The 19223-nt window shown below is 37.9% G+C and overlaps 2 protein-coding genes across 2 annotated transcripts in view; one reads left to right on the forward strand and one right to left on the reverse strand.

The window, feature by feature from the left end:
- The window catches only part of ALAS2 (5'-aminolevulinate synthase 2), a 421539-nt gene that overhangs the window by 296894 nt on the left and 105422 nt on the right, over nt 1-19223 (reverse strand). The window lies entirely within an intron of this gene.
- Nucleotides 1-19223, forward strand: part of LOC703127 (P antigen family member 5) — a 57017-nt gene that overhangs the window by 20586 nt on the left and 17208 nt on the right. The gene's annotated exons all lie outside the window — the stretch shown is intronic.

The following is a 19223-nucleotide window of genomic DNA, read 5'->3' on the forward strand; positions in this document are numbered from 1 at the left end:
TAGTGCTTTTAGTGCTAGTGACAAATTCCTTCAGCATTTGTTTGTCTGAAAATGACTTTACTTCTCCTTCATTTATACACTAGTTTTGTGGGATACAAAATTCTTGGCTGACAGCTATTCTGTTCAAGGAGGCTGAAGACAGGGCCCTAATCCCTTCTGGCTCATAAGGTTTCTGCTGAGAAGTCTGCTGTTAGTCTGATAGGTTTTCCTTTGAAGATTACCTGCTACTTTTGTCTTGGTGCTCTTAGAATTCTTTCCTTCATGCTGACTTTAGATAGCCTGATGACTGTATAGTTTGGTGAAGATCTTTTCGTAGTGAATTTCGCATGATTTCTTTGAGCTTCTTAGATTTGGATATCTAGATCTCTAGCCAGGTCCAGGAAATTTTGCTCAATTATTCCCTTAAATAAGTTTTCCAGACATTATTTTCTCTTCTCCCTCAGGACCATTTTAGGATTGACCGTTTTACATAATCCCTTGTTTCTTGGAGACTTGGTTTATTTTTATTCTTTTTTCTTTATTTTTGCCTGATTGGCTTAATTCCATCTTCCTGGTGCCATGTTATTCCCTCTGTTCTGACGGAAACATTTCTATTCTTTCAATGTAAATAAAAAGTTTGAGGGTACTTCTTTTAAATTGTAAACCTGTGGTTTATAGGCAGAATATCATCGACCACTTTGGGACATTTTGGAAGTTTCCAAGGACAGCTGTGATTGTTGGAATGATTGGCCGGGGCTACCAGCAATGGGGGCTTAAGGTTACAGGGAGGCAAATGTCTTTTTCCAGAGTCTTAAAACAACTGTACTTTTGATACATGTCAGTCTCTGTAAACTGAGGGAAGCTTGTGTGTTGCTTCATCTGTGAAATTAAAAAGACTGTCAATTGAGAAAAATGATGAGATAAGTCTCAATCATTTTAGGAGATTTATTTGCATACCTGGGAAACAGGTCTATGCCTTTCTCCAAAGATGATTTTGAGGACTCCCAAATTTGAAGGGGAAAGGGCAGGATACTGAGAAGTACAGAATTTCATGAAAGAGGGGGGAAGGCAAAAATAGTCATTCATGTTTTTGTCTGGCTCACTGAATCTGCATTTTTTTACATGAGATGCATAGACAAATAGGACAGAGGAAAAATGCAGGGAATCTGCATTTTACATAAGATAACATAGACAAAAATGGGGCAAGGGAACAATCAGATATGCATTTGTGTCTTGTGGGCTGGGGGTGACTGCAACTGTAAAGGTAAGCTATCAATTTACATTGCCATGGTGAAATTTTAACAGAAACACCTTGAAAGATTTTGCTGCTCACTAGGAATTTCCTTGTGGGCAAAACATGGGGGAGGCATGTAGCTTTTCATCTTGTAGCCATCTTATTTAGGAACCAAAAGTGGGAGACAGGTCTGCATGACCCAGTTCCCAGCTTGAATTTTCCCTTTGGCTTAATGAGTTTGGGGTTCCAAGATTTAATTTCCTTTAACATTTTCCCACCCCCTGACTTCTTTTTTAAAGTCTTTTGGAGAAAGTGTTTTAAAAGAAATTGAGTCTCTTGTCCCAGGTTTTGTCTGATCGCTCAAGGCCAGGATGGTTTATTTCTGTACAGGTAGGTCCAGAGTTATTAGGAAAGCTCATTTCTAGAAGGTTGTGAGGTCTCATGTCCTATGGAAAAAAAAAGTACGGGGAGGAAGGGAGAAAAACAACAAACAAAAGAACAACTCCAGAAAATTGATATAGTCCACATTACTCTGAAGTCCATACATCAGTAGGCAGGCATAAAAGTGGCTTATGTAAGTAAATAGGTTGCTGTTAATTTCTTCTCAGGTTTAGGTTGTCTGGCTTCAATTTGCAGGGCTTTACAAAAGCATAGCTTAGCTTTTGGTGACTCAAAATTAGGAAAAATGGGAAAAAAAGAAGGAAAAAAAATTGAAAACATTATTTTGAAGACTTGTAGCCAAGAGAAAATTAGAATTTGGTCCAAACTGTAGAGAACAATAAAAATTGAAAAGCACTGGGCAAGACTAGAAACTAACAATAGGTGTACTATAGTTTTTTTGAAACATTATTTTTCCTTCTCCAGTTTCCCATTTTTACTAAGGACTAATCATGGTAAGACTGATTTACTTCATTACAGTTGACCTAATTATTTGTATATAGCACAGCAAGAATAATTAATTTTTACATAGGCTTTTAAATTGGCTTTGATGGAACTTTGTTCCATGGAAGGAATTTCACATAAGACTTTTTGATGTGGATTTGTGCCATCAAGTATCTATGAATTGGGTACATTTCCTTCCCTCTTGAAGTTCCAAGATAAACCTGGGGCTTCTGGGCCTGTCAGAAAGTGACATTCTTTACTTACCACAGGTCAGAAACTCTGTACAGGGACCATACACGCAAAATATGAGGCCAATATTTCCAAGAGCTTTATTTGCTCCATAAGTCAAGTTTGATTCCTTAAAGGAAAGCACACCATTCCAGTCAAAGCCTTGGTAATCAGTTTCTCCAATTGTACACTATTACAAATGGAAACAGATTCTTATTGCACTTTTGCAAATACTGAATTGCCGTAAGTTAAGAATACTTACAAATAGTTCCAAATCAGGTAGAGATAAACAAATAAGGAGATCAGGTAGAGATAAATAAATATGCTCCAGATTTTTTCATAGGAATATACTAAATTGTTAAAAGCTGTCAATAGCTCAAAAGAGAAGATTCAAGACTCTGAAAAACAAAACAAAGGATCAGTAACATTTTAAACAAAAAGTCAAAAGATTAGTTCAGTCCATGCAGTTAATTCATGTTCTGCTTGATACTCATGAACATTTTATCTATGAATCCTGAAAGTTTTCCTCTATTTTGATGTCACAGTCTCCAAAGTTACCAGAAACCTGAATATAAAATCTGTTAGAGTTTTATAGCTCATTATAAAACCACCTTCTAAAGAAGACCAAAACAACACAATTGCCCATGGATGACCAAAAGTTTTAGGGCAGCCATAGTGAAAGACATAATTGACAAGGAAATTTGTTACCTCTGTGACACAATAATTTTAACAAAACCATTACAATTATTACTGATAATGTACACTAAGTCATATTAGAATTATAGGAGTTTCCCATAATTTTGGAACACATGCCAATAACATATTTATAAAAATACAGCCCAAAGAAAACCAAACACCATTCCATATTTGACAATGCTTCCCGTATAATTTTTATACCAGATAAACCAAATTATGTCATTTTTGGACCTTAGGGAACCCAATATCTTAAAGGATTAATTAGGTCAGAAAAAGATATAATTTATAATCTGATTTTCTAAAGCTTGTTAAATATTAAAGGTTTAAAACACTTGATATTACAAAATAAGATTACAGGTTATTTTAAAGTCATTCATTTAACCAAAGTGATAACTCAAGGATTTTTTAAAAGGTGAAAACCTTCATTCTTTGAGAGAGGAGACAATTTTCCAAAGAAGAAGCCCTAATAAAAACAGCATGAAGCCAATTAAATTTGTTTTTTAAAATTTTGTACACGGTTTATACAATTTAATCTTGATTATAAAATATAACTTCCATAAACTTTTTATAACAGGAGTTGGTTAATGCTTCAAGAAAACCTTGTTAATCTGACACAGGGGTCCATATGCTGGTCTTGCATCAGTGTGCCTTTAACATTAATGATTAATTTAGAGAAAATGAACTTATTTTATCTTTTAAAACTGACCCTTACAATCTCACATGCTCACCACTTCTGCAATAGTCCCTGGGCCTTGAGGAGTTGAATGGCTTTAATTTCTGGCTTTGTGTCTCAGGAATGCAGTTTATTTTGATTGGCATCTTCTACAGGGCCTGAAGATCAGGCTCTAACTGCTGTCAGTGTTCAAGATTTGTCAGGACTTGGTGTTCTTTTTAGACCCAGGCGTTAAAGCCCTGTAACTTAATGTCACAAGTACTTTAAAAGCACATACAGAAAGATACAGGGATGTAATAACCTTAACTTAAAAAAATTTTAAATCTCAGTTTTTTCCTAAGCAAAATCAAACAATAATAATGGCATAGAAACATTTCAATAAAACGTAAAATCTGTTAGGCCAGTTACCAAAGGGCAAAATTAAAAACCTTCGGCAGTGCACAGAATGTTGTGTTGGAAGAAAACATTTCCTTTAGACCTTTAAGAAAACATGCCTTTTAAAAGGGAAGAGAAAGCTGAAAAGTGGTGAGATGCAATAAAAGTTGAACTTTGGGTTAAAAAAGTTAAAATCTCTTATAATTCATTAAGAGTAAAATTGGCTCATGCCTGTAATCCCAGCACTTTGGGAGGCTGAGGATGGTGGATCATCTGAGGTCAGGAGTTTGAGACCAGCCTGGCCAACATGGGAAAACCCCGTGTATACTAAAAAAATATACAAAAATTAGCTGGGTGTGGTGGCATGGGTCTGTAATCCCAGCTACCTGGGAGGCTGAGGCACTAGAATCACTTGAACCTGGGAGGCAAAGGTTGCAATAAGCTGAGATCATGCCAGTGAACTCCAGCCTGGGCAACAGAGTAAGACTCTGTCTCAAAAAAATAAAATAAAATAAAATAAAATAAAATAAAATAAAATAAGTAAATTAACCCGTTAAGAAAGTTTTATTGTTTTAAGCAATAATTTAGTATGTAAATGCTGTTTTACATTAAACCCAATCTCTAGAAACAGCATTTTAATTTTCCTTTAATTATAAACAATTTGATAACATAATTTTTAAATAAATCCTCTTATTGTGACTTACACAGACCATTCATGCCATGCTTGGACTTTCTGGTTTGTTCTGAGCATCCCTCCTCTTAAACAACCAGTCATTTCATTTTAGGACTAAATTTACCATATGAGATTCTTTCTCACATAAAATTATTTCTCTTTAATCTTTCTTACAACAAAAAAACTTCTTTATTTTTATAACTTTCTTTACACCTTTTTTACTTCCTGGTTCCTTTACCTTCTTTTACACATAACCTTTAAATAAGCTTTGAATTAGACAAAACTTGTTCATCTTTTTAAAAAAGGACACACTTCTTTGTCAAGAATGTTTTCCTACAGTATGTTTTTATTGGAAAATACCCAAATAATGAAATATTTATTATTTAATTTAATATAGCTTTATATTCTAAATTATGTCATTTGTTTATAAGTATTTATCCCATTACATTTACCCAATTATTTTAATTGTTTACCTAGATTATTTATGAAAACTGTGATAGTCATGATTTAAAGTTATGAAACCACCATTGCAAAATTATAACTGAGAGAGTGAAAAAGATATGATCTAACTAACTCCATCCTGCTTCTAACCTCCAAACTGTCCTTGTTCATTGCTGGACTTTGGGAGGATAGTTTATAGTTTCACTTTGAAACAAATACAATAACAGTTCTTTTCCAAAACAAACCTCCTTACTGCCTGTGGACTAGACTGCCTAAAGCCACAGGATTAGAAATTATGGTAATCTTACTAAATTCAAGATGCAGCTATTTTTATTAAACCAATATCAATGTCTGATTTATTAAAAATTGCAAAAGCAAAGATTATTCTGGTTTGGGCTGGATTTATAGTTTTGTAACTGCTATGCTAAATTTTGCCACTGTATAGTATTTGGCAGGGATAATTGCGAAATTGGTTGATTTTGGTTGATAAATGCAACCAAAAAGTAGTGAAACATTGTGTAAACAACACATAAATAGAGAGACATATTAGGCATGCTGATGGAAATACATCTTATGGATTAATACAGACCCCCCTTCTTTTTTCCTATCTTAGACTTTCAGATTCTTAATAACCTGTTTTCCAACCCTAGGCAGTTATTAGCTAAATAACCTTAAATTTGCATATTAAAGGAAACAACTTGTGAAAATCAAATAGCAAAATTTACATTATAAGGTACAGAGAAAAAAAGTCTGGTGGTGCTAGAGGGAGACACGTTTATTTTTCTTTGAGCCAAATTAAGCATAGAATTACAGAAATTTATCATAGGATTGTATAGGGAGACCAATTTTATTTAGGTAGGGATTACCTATCTGTTAACTAGATCTCAGCTTTGGGCAGAGCCCACCAGTCTGAATCCTGGGTCTCCAAAAAAATGGAGAATCATTTTGAGGTTAGACCACATGATGCTTTTACAGTGCGCTTAATTTTTTTTTAACAAAGACATTTCTAAGTGTCTAAACTGCACTCTTCTTTAAAAACTCTGGAGTAGCCTCTGTTGCAGTAGCTATTAATGAAGAAAACAGAATTCAGTCAACTGAGAAGATAAAAAAAACTTTTGCTCAAAAAAACAAGGTCCTAGGAGAGAAAACAAAAAACAAACACAAAGACGTGAAGGCCTTTAAATGCAAACAGGCACAATGCACACATACACACACATCTTGGATGTTAGTTTTTAATTAAGCTTTTAACCATTGAGCTCCTTTTAAAAAATCTTTTAAAATCTCATTACTATATTTCAGTTAGAACAAATTGCTGCTCTTTCAGAAGTACCAAGTATCAAACCAGAAAGGATTTGATTTAGAACCAAACCTAGGCTGTCATGGTGGGGAAAAAAAAGAAGGCAGAACCTTAGCTATTGAACTGCAGCATGGTTGAGGGGAGAGAGGGGACAGCCATTGCATTCAGTTTGGCATGGTTAGCCAAAAAATGTGGCTTTGTTATGGAAATAAAGCCTCTTAAGTAGTCAAAATAAAAAATCTTTCCTTTTGTTTTTATTTTTCTTTTGTTGGCTGTTTTTCTCCCTGCAGTACACCACCTTTCATTTAGTAGGAATTTGGCCACTTTAGAGGCCTTGTTCCCCATCATTTGGAACTTTCCTTCAGATTTGATGAAGTCAGATAGAGTTGGCCAAACTCAATAGGAAAAAGATTGAAACAACATCAAAAACAGAAACAAACAACAGCAGAAAAACACTTAAGCAAACAAATGAATGAAACAAATTATATGATGACTTGAGTGCTCTAAAGTAAGGAGAAATTAAGACCAGCTGGTTGTTAATCTTAACTTTAGCCAAGACAAACCCCAATTCAGTTACTTACCTAGGGATGGGTCTCAGGCTGTAGACTGCTGTCTACCATCCTATAAGAAGGAAAACAAAAACAAAAACAAGAAAACAACAACAACTCATCTTCCATTTTGGAATCGAGCTACCTGCCTTCCATAGTTATGGAAACAGGAAATCTTGCCTTTGTCATGGGAAGCAAGTAAAACTCCAAAAAAGAAGAGTTGTACAGCAAAATAAACTTTAGATCTCAACCAAATTTTGGGAGATGAGGGATTCTCTGGAGACGGTGCTCTCAGACCTCAGAAAATTGTCCTATTAGTTTGAGCTGTAAAGTTAGCTCATGCTAGTACCAAGCAACAACAGGAGATTTGTCACAGGTCGGGGCATCTCTACTCACAATCCTTCCATAGTTACCAAATGTGAACCGCAAATATCGGAGACAGGTCTCAGTTAATTTAGAAAGTTTATTTTGCCAAGGTTGAGGACGTGTGCCAGTGACACAGCCTCAGAAAGTCCTGGCAACATGTGCCCAAGGTGGTTAGGGCACAGCTTTTTTTAATACATTTTAGGGAGACATGAGACATCAATCAATATATATAAGAAGTACATTGGTTCCATCTAGAAAGGCAGGGACAACTTGAAGCATGGAGGGGCTTCCAGGTCACAGGTAGGTGAGAGACAGATGGTTGCATTCTTCTGAGTTTCAGATAAGCTTTTCCAAAGGAGGGAATCAGAATACACATCTGTCTCAGTGAGCAGAGGGATGACTTTGAATAGAGTGGGAGGCAGGTTTGTCCTGAGCAACTCCCAGCTTGACTTTTCCCTTAGCTTAGTAATTTGGGGGCCTCAAGATTTTCCTTTCACAGTATAAAACCAAGCTGTGCCCTGCCCACCTTGGGCACATGTCATCAGGACCTCCTGAGGCTGTGTCATGGATGTATCCTTAACCTTGGCAAAATAAACTTTCTAAATTGATTGAGACTTGTCTCAGATACTTTTTGGTTTACAGGATAAACAGGAATGGGCAAATTTAAATATACTCTTCCATATCCTTTTAGTCAGTGTTGTAGTCCTGAGACTAGATCAGTCCAGTTAAACAGCTGTATCCATTAGGAGGTGACATTGCAAATGGACAAGGCTTCTGTATGTCATGAAGACAAACAAATTTTTAATAAGAGGCATTTCTATAGAGACAGAAGAAAAACAAAGATTAATGTTGAGCACAATTTATCCAGATATCTTTAGTCATAGAGGAAGAAGGCAGTGACAGTCTGACACTTTTTTCTCTGGCCTATATTACAAGGCGTAAGCTTCGGCTTGCAGGCCATCAGTAAAGCAGGAGTAGCAATTTCATTGAGGAAAAGTCAGAAAAATAAAAGAAAAATTTGAAAGCATTAGGATGGGGATTGTAGCCCAGAAAGAATTCAGGATTCAGTCCAAATTGTGTAACTACCCAGTGGGTTCACCTTGCCTACTGCCTAGACAGGGCCAATTTATCAAGACAGAGGAATTGCAATAGTAAAAGAGTAATTCACGCAGAGCTGGCTATGTGGGAGATTGGAGTTTTATTATTACTCAAATCAGTTTCCCTGATAATTTGGGGATCAAAGTTTTTAAGGATAATTTGGTGGGTAGGAGGTCAGTGAATCAGGAGTTCTGATTGGTGGAGTCAGAGATTAAATCACAGGGAGTTGAAGCTGTCCTCTTGTGCTGAGTTAATTCCTGGATGAGGCCCACAAGACCAGATGAACCAGTTTATCTGTGTGGTGCTAACTGGTCCATCGAGTACAGGGTCTGCAAAATATCTCAAGCTCTGATTTTAGGTTTGACAATAGTGATGTTATCCCCGGGAGCAACTTGGGGAGGTTTAGAATCTTGCAATCTCCAGCTGCATGACTCCTAAACCATAATTTCTAATCTTGTGGCTAATTTGTTAGTCCTGCAAAGGCAGTCTAGTCCCCAGGCAGGAAGGGGATTTGTTTTGGGAAGGGACCATTATCCCCTTTGTTTCAAAGCTAAACTATAAACTAAGTTCCTCCCAGTTAGTTCAGCCTACACTCAGGAATGAACAAGGGCAGCTTAGAGGTTAGAAGCAAGACAGAGTTGCTTAGGTCAGATCTCTGTCACTGTCTCAGTTACAATTTTGCAATGGTGACTTCAGTTGCAGAAAATAATAAAAACTCAAAAACAGTGGATGAGACTAAAATATACCAACAGGTATACTACAGTTTTTTTTCTGAAACATAATTTTTCTCTCTCCAGTTCCTGCTTTTACTAAAGACAAATCACAGTGGGACAAATTCGTTTGCAAAATAAGTTTTAGTTTTATTATACTTGGCCTGAGTATTTGCATAAAGTCAGCATATTGTTTGCCATTATAGGCTCTTTTAAAAATTGGCTTTGCTGGAACTTTATTCCATAAGGAATCTCAGATTAGACTTCAAAACCTTGAGCTCAGTTATGGATTTTTCTGTGCCTACAAATACTTGTATTAATTGGGCAAATTCCACACCTTGAAGTCCCAAAGTAATTTGGAACTCCTGGGCCTGTCAGAAATGGACACTCTTTACTTACCACAGGTCAGGAACCCTGTACCAGGACTGTGTAGACAAGATATGAGGCCAGCTTTCCCAGGGGGCTTTTATCGGCTCTATAAATCAACTTTGTTTCAATCTATTTATGTCTGAAAGTATGCCATTTCAGTCAAAGCCTGGGTAAAATAGCCAGTGTCTCCAATTGTGACAAAAGAAAACAGGTATTTATTGAACATATGCAAATAATTTTACCAACATAAATTAAGTATACTTATGGATAGTTTTCAAATTCTGGAGAAATCAGCTAGAGAGAAAGAAATATGCTTCAAATTTTGCTCACAGGAATTTACTTTATCCATTGTTAAAATCTATAAATAGTTAAAAGGAGATAAAGGTTTTCTGAACTCTGAAAAACAAAAAATTCACAATGTTTTCAACAAAAAACCATAAAAGATTATTTTAGTCTTCCATTAGTTCAGTCTATGTAATTAACTTCTGTTCTGCTTGATATTCATGAACACATTAGCTCTCTATGGGACTCTTGGAAGTTTTTTTCCTCTATTCTAGGGTCACAATCTCCAAAGTTATCAGAAACATGCATTCAGGAGCACCTGTCGTAGTCCTATAGCTGATAATGAAACCACCTTGAAAATAACCAAAGTGAAACAATTGTAGATGACAAAAGCCTTAGAACAGCCATGATAAAGTCTAGTCATCTCTGTGGCACACAATAATTTAATATAATGATCATAATTATTACTGATAACATATACTGAGACATAACAGAATTACAAAAGTCTTACATTGTTATGGAATACATACCAATAACACATTCATATAAATGCAATCTAAAGAAAACCTAATAGTATTTCATACTTGACAATGTTTCTTGTACTATTTTAATATACCAAATAAGCCAAATTTGTCTTTTGGACTTTGGGGTAACTAATATCTAAATGGTTAACCAGATTTTTAAAAAGGCTTAATTTAGAATTTAACTTTGGAAAGCTCGTCAAGTATCAAAGGTTTAAACGCTTGATATTACAATATAAAATCCCAGGTTGCTGTAAGTCATTTGTTTTGCCAAAATGATAACTCAAAACATTTTTAAAGGCAAAAATCTTTACTCATTGATAGAGGAGAGACTCGGTTTTCCAAGCGGGACTCAATAAAGACAGCAAAAAGCCAAATAAATCTGTCTCTCTGTTCCTCCTCTCTTTTTTTTTCTGTCACTTATTCAAAAGGCAAACAAAAATCTTTTATTACATTTTAACGTTACATGAACATCTTGCTTAAAAGAGAAAATCAAATTTCTCCTTTGCATTAGTATATTATTCATCTTAAACGCAGTTCTTAATAAAACCCTATAGGATGGGTGCAGTGGCTCACGCCTGTAATCCCAGCACTTTGGGAGGCTGAGGCGGGCGAATTGCTTGAGTCCAGGAGTTTGAGACCAGCCTGGGCAACATGGCAAAACCACATCTCTACAAACATGCAAAAATTAGCTGGGCGTGGTGGCACATGCCTGTAATCCTAGGTATTCGGGAGGCTGAGGCACGAGAATCACTTGAGCCCAGCAGGCAGAGGCTGCAATGAGCTGAGATCACACCACTGCACTCCAGCCTGGGTGACAGAGAGAGACCCTGTCTTAAAAAAAAAAAAAAAAAAAAAAAAGACCATAAAAACCCCTTATAATAAAATCTACACAATCTTACTTGGTTTGACCATGAGGTAAAATTTTCATAAACCTCTTACAACCTTTTACAATTTTCTATTAAACAGCCGATCAATTCTCTAAGAAAACCCTGTTATTCAGTCACATGGGCACAGGTCTGACCCAGCATGTGTGTGCTTTTATTTCAATATTCAATCTACAGAAAAACTAAATAACCCTTTCAAATCTTAACCAACTTGCCCATACCCACAGAGCTTCTTTTACAAGATCAACCCTTCACAAATACTTTACAACTTGCTTCAACCTTTAGTTCTGCCCCATTGCTCTTTTAGGCCAGGACAATCCTTAAAAACATCTGAACTAGACAAAATTACATTCCCTTTAACAAATACCATATTTCCATGCCATCTTATAACCTCCCACCAAAAACATTCTACTTTCCTTCTATACCTTGCATATAAAATTGTTTTTCCAGTAGTCTCAAATACATGTGTTACAACGTTAACTCTTAGCAGCTTTCATTTTTAGTGAAAAACCTGGTAGGTAAGCAGTTTTAACAGTGTGTAAGACTGCAGAGCCCGTGACTTTTCCCGGCTTAGCCAGGGTACTTGGCTAACTCCATATACCCTAGGCTTTACCTAGAATCTAGTGGTTGTAAAACAGACAAGTCAAAGAATTACTAAAAGTCATAGCATATTATGCCCTTAAAACATCTACCAAACAGTATCTGACTTGCCTAATGTAGATCAAATGTATGAACTTTGAAGACATTTTTATTTTACTTTACCAATTATCTTTAAACTTTCTTTATTTTTCAAAAATTATCAGAATCACGTGACCTTAAGGCATTAATGTTTCTTTTTTTCTGACATTATGTTTGATTCAAGTGCTTATTTTTGTTTAAGTCAATTAACTAGAGCTCTTTTATATAAACATCACACACATAACACAGATACACGGAGAGACAGAGAATCATGAAAAAAATTCCATCAACTGAGAAGTTTTTAGAGGGAGAGTGGGGGTTTTAAAACAACATATTTACACAGCCAAATATCAGCTTTAAATAAGTTGATTTCTAACTACAAAGTTCTCAAAAGAAAAATTCTTTAAAAATCTTTTATTACCAGATTTCAGCCAGGACAAATGGCCAATATTTATGGCTTCTGAATATTTTTATACTAAAAGTAACTTCCTATGTGAAATTAATAAGCCTTAAAAGGGGATGACAATCACAGATGCACGAGGTGTCTCCAAAGGGGTAGTAAGCAATTTTTACAAGATCTAGAATCTCCCCAAAGGTAGTTTAGAGAAAAGAGAATTCAAGGCATGAAATCAGAAGTTGTCCATGGAGGGGAAAAGAATCAATAAATGGCAAAACTTCCAAAGGTATTAAACCCCAACTGATTCACTCTCAAAGCCAGGAATTGAACCCTGGCCACCATTGCGAGAGGGCAAAACCTTAGCAACCTAAGATACAAGGTGACTGCTGTTGTCATTCCCAGAAGGAGCATAGAGCATTTTCAAACATGCAAAAGATTTTAACTGCGCAAGAGAATTTTTTAACACTAGCCATGTCATTACTATGCATCCTCCTTTTAATTTAACCTTTTTCTTTTAGTGGTATACTCAGTTCCAGTAACAACTCAATCCAAGAAGCTTGTTAAAGTCCAGATGGTAATTTTCTAGGTTTTTTACCATATAAGCACGAGGTATTTCCAGAAAGGGGGTAGAGGAGGCATCTTTATGATCCCCAAGAATTCACTCTTAGAAATGAGCTTAAGATAGCAAAAGACTACAAAAACCCCAAAGGGATGAGACCTTTTAAGACAAAATTCACCCAAGGGCTTGACATTCGGAAGGAAGAGTATGCTGACTCATCTCAGACTCCAGGTCTTCTTGGACTGGCCGCCTGACTTGAACTCGAAAACTCCTGCCTACTGGATGGAGGAGACCAAGAGAGAGTGCCTCCACATGGTCACAAAGTCATGCTCTCAAGGACATAAAACAAGGTGAGAGGGAAACCTCATTTGGTTTTTGTTTCAGGGACCCACAGCCATGTTTGTGACCAGTCTGCTGGGTGGGTTTGAATAGTGGGCTGATAAGGGTCCTAGGCCAACGCTGTATCTTGTGGTATCCCTCTTTATGACAGAACGACACAGAAAGACAAATTCATAGCACAAATTGCACCAGATTTGCTACAGCCTAAGACTAGCCTCACAAATCCTTTTTAGAGACAGTAATTTTTACAGTTTACCAGTTTGCAGAGAGAGAGAGAAAGACCAAAAGACTTTCTGGTAAGAAATTCTTACCCTTTTGCCAGCATGCCAGGTTCCTGGAGTCCCTTTCCCTGAGTGGCTCTGGTGACCCTGCTTGCTGCACTATAATCACAAAGGAAAATCACCTTTTTCTATTTCATGGAAGCATAGGCAAAAGCTTCTCAATCTTGCAAGATGCCGCCCAACGGACTGCATGGGGGAACTGAGTTAACATTTTCCATCCCAACTGACACAAAATACACATGACAAAACAGACACTGCACCCAATATCGACCTGCCTCTGTTGGTCCTTGTCATCTTTGACCCATTCAAGGTAGGGAGGGATGACCTTTGACCAGGAATTCAATAGGTGGTCTCTGGGCAAGGTAATGAGCAGACAGTCACCCTGAGTCAGGTTTGTTGAGCTTTCTGCTAACAATTCCTTCAGAGCTCACTGAATGTGACCAGATGAATAAGGAAGGTTCTCTGAGTTAGATCTGCTGGACTTCTGTCAGCAATTCCTTCAGAGATCCCCTCCACAAATACACACAACCGAGAGAGGACGAATGGAAGGCATTCCAAACCAAGATCCCTAACCAAGAATTTTCAAGAGTATTTCTTCCAAACTAACCTTCTAGTCTCCATCTGAGAAATCTCCTTGAAATCCTCCCAGTTGAGGAGAAATCTCTCAAACCAAGACTCTTCCTACTAATTAGGGAGAGCCAGTCAAGACTCCCAAAGGAGGCAAACTGAGCCCCACGAAAGGAGATGAACTGATTGGGAAAAAAAAGGAAGGAGGTGTTGGCAGTGCCTAGAATACCCACCAGGCCAGTTTAAAGGTATTTTTCCAGGAACTATTTCTCCACTGCAATCAGTCCCAAGCACTATGGGTCAATATGACCTCATCAGTAGGGACAGTACCAGAGATGGTCTTCAGTTTAATAAGCGGAGCTCACCTCTGGGTCAATCATACTGGTAGATAGAGGGCTGATGAGCCATAGGCAGGGGATCCCAAAGGAGCCTCCAAATTTGTAACCATCTGAGGGTTTTCCCCCTGCCTGCTGCACAAGAAAGAACATGATATTATAATAGAGAAACAGTTTAATAGACATGAGGCCGGCCATGCCACAGGGGAGATGGAGTTAGTAATCAATTTATTTGCCCAGGACAATTTTTAAAAATAATTTCAACTTTCGTTTTAGACTCAGGGGATACATGTATAGGTTTGTTACCTGGGTATATTGGGTGATACTAAAGTTTGGGGTATGAATGCTTCTGTCATTAAGGTAGTGTGCATAGTACCCAATAGGTAGTTTTTCAGCCCTTGCATGTCTCCCTGTCTCCCCTGCTGTAGTAGTACACAGTGTCTATTTTTCCCATCTTTATGTCCCATGTGTACCCAATGCTTATCTCCCACTTGTAAGTGAGAACATGCAGTATATGGTTTTCTGTTAACCCAGGACAATTTTAACTGCCCATGAAAGACCCCCAGAAAAGAGCACAGAAAGAGGGAAGGACCAGAAGACTGACACACAGAATGAAGAAACTGATGAGAGTTGTCACTGAGTGAACAAGGCCTCCTAGAGGCTCGTCATTGCCCTTTACAAGTGATGCTAGGCTCCAATGTTCTTTAACGACACAGACTGCATTTCCCAGGGCCTGGGTTGTAGCACTGAGTACTGCTGGAGAAAATCACAGAACATGTTAAAACGATTGCACTTTCATAGTCGTCATTGTCTCTTAGGACCTCAATGCTAGACAGAAGACTTTCTTGGTGAATCAGGTCCCTCCCCCAGTCCCTTCTTAGGGAGTTCCAAGATTTCACCTCTCTGCTGAAACCATCTACCACATGTTTATCCTCTTGCTATTAGCAAAGCACATTCCCAGTCTCGCCTGAGGTCTAAGTAGGCAGAGGGTAGGAGGAAGGCCTCAGTGCTGGATCAACAAATTTGCTTGTCACAGGGGTCCTTGTGAATGCACAGAAGCATGTACATGAGCATTCCTTCCAGCCCAGAGGAGCACTTTGATTGGGGCATGAGGTTTAAGTGTGGGAGGCAGGGATGATGTGCGAGTGTAGGCAGATGTGCGAGTGTAGGAAGAGAGGCACTACTTATCTTTTAAAATTATTGCCTACCATTTATTCCAAGGCTTTGTTTTTAAGGATTTATTTTTAGTGGTTTTAGATTGATAGGAAAATGAAGGGAAGGTACAGATGCTTCCCATATTCCATCTTGCCCCAGCCTCAAAGTTTCTTCTGTTATTAACATCTTGCATTAGTGTGGTAAATCTGTTACAATTGATAAGCCAATAATATGTAATTATTAACAAAAGTCTATAGTTAAGTTTTCACTCTTTAAGTTGTATAGCCTATGGGTTTTGGCAAATATATAAGATGTATCTACCATTACAGTATCTTGCAGGATAGTGTCACTGCCCTAAGCATCTCATGTGCATCATCATTTATCCCTGTCTTTCTCCTCCAAATCCCTTGCAACTATTATCCTTTGACTGTCTCCAAAATTTTTCCTTTTCCAGAATGTCATACAGTTGGATTGGTGCAGTATATAGCCTTTTCAGATTGGCTTTTTTTCACTTAACAGTATACTCTTAATGTTTGTCCATATCTTTTTTTGGCTTAAGAGCTCATTTCTTCTTATCATTGAATAATATTCCATTGTACAGACATACTTTATCCATTCACCCACTGGGAGATATCTTCAATGCTTCTGAGTTTTAGCAATTATTAATAAGGTTGCTATAAACATTTATGTGTAGGTTTTGTGCACATATTAAGTTTTTTTTTTTTTTTTTTTCTTGAAACAGTCTCCCTCCGTCGCCCAGGCTGGAGTGCAATGACGCGATCTTGGCTCACTGCAACTGCTGTCTCCCATGTTCAACGGATTCCTCTGCCTCAGCCTCCTGAGTAGCTGGGACTACAGGCCCACACCACCACACCCAGCTAATTTTTATATTTTTAGTAGAGATGGGGTTTTGCCATGTTGGCCAGGCTGGTCTTGAACTCCTGACCTCAGGTGATCCACCTGCCTTGGCCTCTCAAAGTGCTGGGATTACATGCATGAGCCACCGTGCCTGGCTCACATATTGTTTTCAACTCATTTGGGTAAATACCAAGGAGCAGGATTTCTGGGTTGTATTGTAAGAATATGCTTAGTTTTGTTGAAAAGACGCCAAACTGTCTTCCAAAGTGGCTGTACCATTTTGCATTTCCACCAACAATGAATGAACGTTCCTGTTGGTCCACATCCTTACCATCATTTGATATAATCAATATTTTAGATTTTAGTTATTCTACTAGGTGTGTATTGGTATCTCATTGCTGTTTCAATTTCCACATCCTTGCCAGCATTTTGAGGCAGGAGAGTAGGGTCTGGAGGCAGGGAACCTAAGGCTATTTCACTCCGACTTCCTAGAACTAAATTGAAAGGAAAACCCTAACTTTCCACGCCTAAGTAACAAAAGGACACTCCGTTTCACCTTTTCTGCGTGGCAGATGGGAAATTGGTTGCCGGCAACAAATCATACTGAGTGCGGGCCAAGTCTTCGTTTGCAACTTTGTAAACTCCGCTCCAGCCTCTGAATGGTTGCTTTCCACAACCAATCTGATTGCAGGCAGAGTCTTCTTTTGCATAGAAGTATAACTCTGTAACTTCACCCTAGCCTCTGAAGTTTGCACAGGAGTGTGACCTTTGTAACTTTACCCTAGCCTCTGAAGTTTGCACAGGAGTGTGACCTTTGTAACTTCACTTCAGCTTCTGGTTGGCTGCTTTCTGCAACCAATCAGACTGATTGCGGGCTACCACTTTCCTTACATGAGGTGAGCATGAAGTGGCCAATGGGAAACTTTTAGGGGGCATTCAGTCCCAAGAAGATTCCGTATCTAGGCCCTTGAGCCACTGCTCGGCTCCGCTCCCACCCTATGGAGTGTACTTTCTTTTTCAATAAGTCCCTGCTACTGTTCTTTCATTGCTTCATTCTTTCTTTGCTTTGCTGGGCGTTTTGTCCAATTCTTTTTTCAAAATGCCAAGAACCTGGACAACTTGTAGTCACGACCCTCTACTAGTGACAATTTGATATAGTCAGTATTTTAATTTAGTTATTCTACTAAGTGTGTATTGGTATTTCATTGTTTTAATTTGCAGTTCCTTAATGACACGTGATGTTGAACATCTTTTCATGCACATATTTGCCATCCGTATATCTTCTTTGGTCAGGTGTCTGTTCAAATCTCTCGCCTATTTTTTGATTGGGTTCTTCCTTTTTTTTATTGTAGAGTTTTCAGAATTCTTTGTATATTTGGATACCTGTCCTTCATTACTTGTGTTTTACAAATACTTTCTCCCAGTCTTCTGCATTTTGTTTTATTCTCTGAACAGTATCTTTCAGAAAGCAGAAGCATTTAATTTTATTAAAGTCCAATTTATCATATTTTATCTTTCATGGCTTGTAGTTTTTGTGTTATTTTTAAGAAGTCATCACCAGGCCGGGCGTGGTGGCTCATGCCTGTAATCCCAGCAGTTTGGGAGGCTGAGGCAGGTGGATCATGAAGTCAGGAGTTCGAGACCAGCCTGACCAACATGGTGAAATCCCGTCTCTACTAAAAATACAAAAATTAGCTGGGCGTGATGGCAGATGCCTATAATCCTAGCTACTCGGGAGGCTGAGGCAGGAGAATCGTTTGGACCCAGGAAGCAGAGGTTGCAGTGAGCTGAGATGACACCATTGCACTCCAGCCTGGGCGACAAGGCAAGGCTCCCTCTAAACAACAACAAAACAACAACAACAACAAAATATATATATATTTTTTTATATATTTATATATCTGTATATTTTATATATAGATATATAGATATATATATCTCCTCAAACCCAAAGTAACCTAGATTTTCTCCTACATTGTCTTTTAGAAGTTTTACAGTATTCCATTTGGATCTAAGATCCATTTTTTTTTATTATACTTTAAGTTCTAGGGTACATATGCATAACGTGCAGGTTTGTTACATATGTATGCTTGTGCCATGTTGGCGTGCTACACCCATCAACTCGTCAGCACCCATCAACTCGTCATTTACCTCAGGTATAACTCCCAATGCAACCCCTCCCCCCTGCCCCCTCCCCATGATAGGACCCGGTGTGTGATGTTCCCCTTCCCGAGTCCAAGTGATCTCATTGTTCAGTTCCCACCTATGAGTGAGAACATGCGGTGTTTGGTTTTCTGTTCTAGCGATAGTTTGCTGAGAATGATGGTTTCCAGCTGCATCCATGTCCCTACAAAGGACACAAACTCATCCTTTTTTATGGCTGCATAGTATTCCATGGTGTATATGTGCCACATTTTCTTAATCCAGTCTGTCACTGATGGACATTTGGGTTGATTCCAAATCTTTGCTATTGAGAATAGTGTCGCAATAAACATACGTGTGCGTGTGTCTTTAGAGCAGCATGATTTATAATCCTTTAGGTATATACCCAGTAATGGGATGGCTGGGTCATATGGTACATCTAGTTCTAGATCCTTGAGGAATCGCCATACTGTTTTCCATAATGGTTGAACTAGGTTACAATCCCACCAACAGTGTAAAAGTGTTCCTATTTCTCCACATCCTCTCCAGCACCTGTTGTTTCCTGATTTTTGAATGATTGCCATTGTAACTGGTGTGAGATGGTATCTCATTGTGGTTTTGATTTGCATTTCTCTGATGGCCAGTGATGATGA

This window comes from Macaca mulatta, chromosome X, assembly GCF_049350105.2.
Source record: "Macaca mulatta isolate MMU2019108-1 chromosome X, T2T-MMU8v2.0, whole genome shotgun sequence".
Taxonomy (NCBI): domain Eukaryota; kingdom Metazoa; phylum Chordata; class Mammalia; order Primates; family Cercopithecidae; genus Macaca; species Macaca mulatta.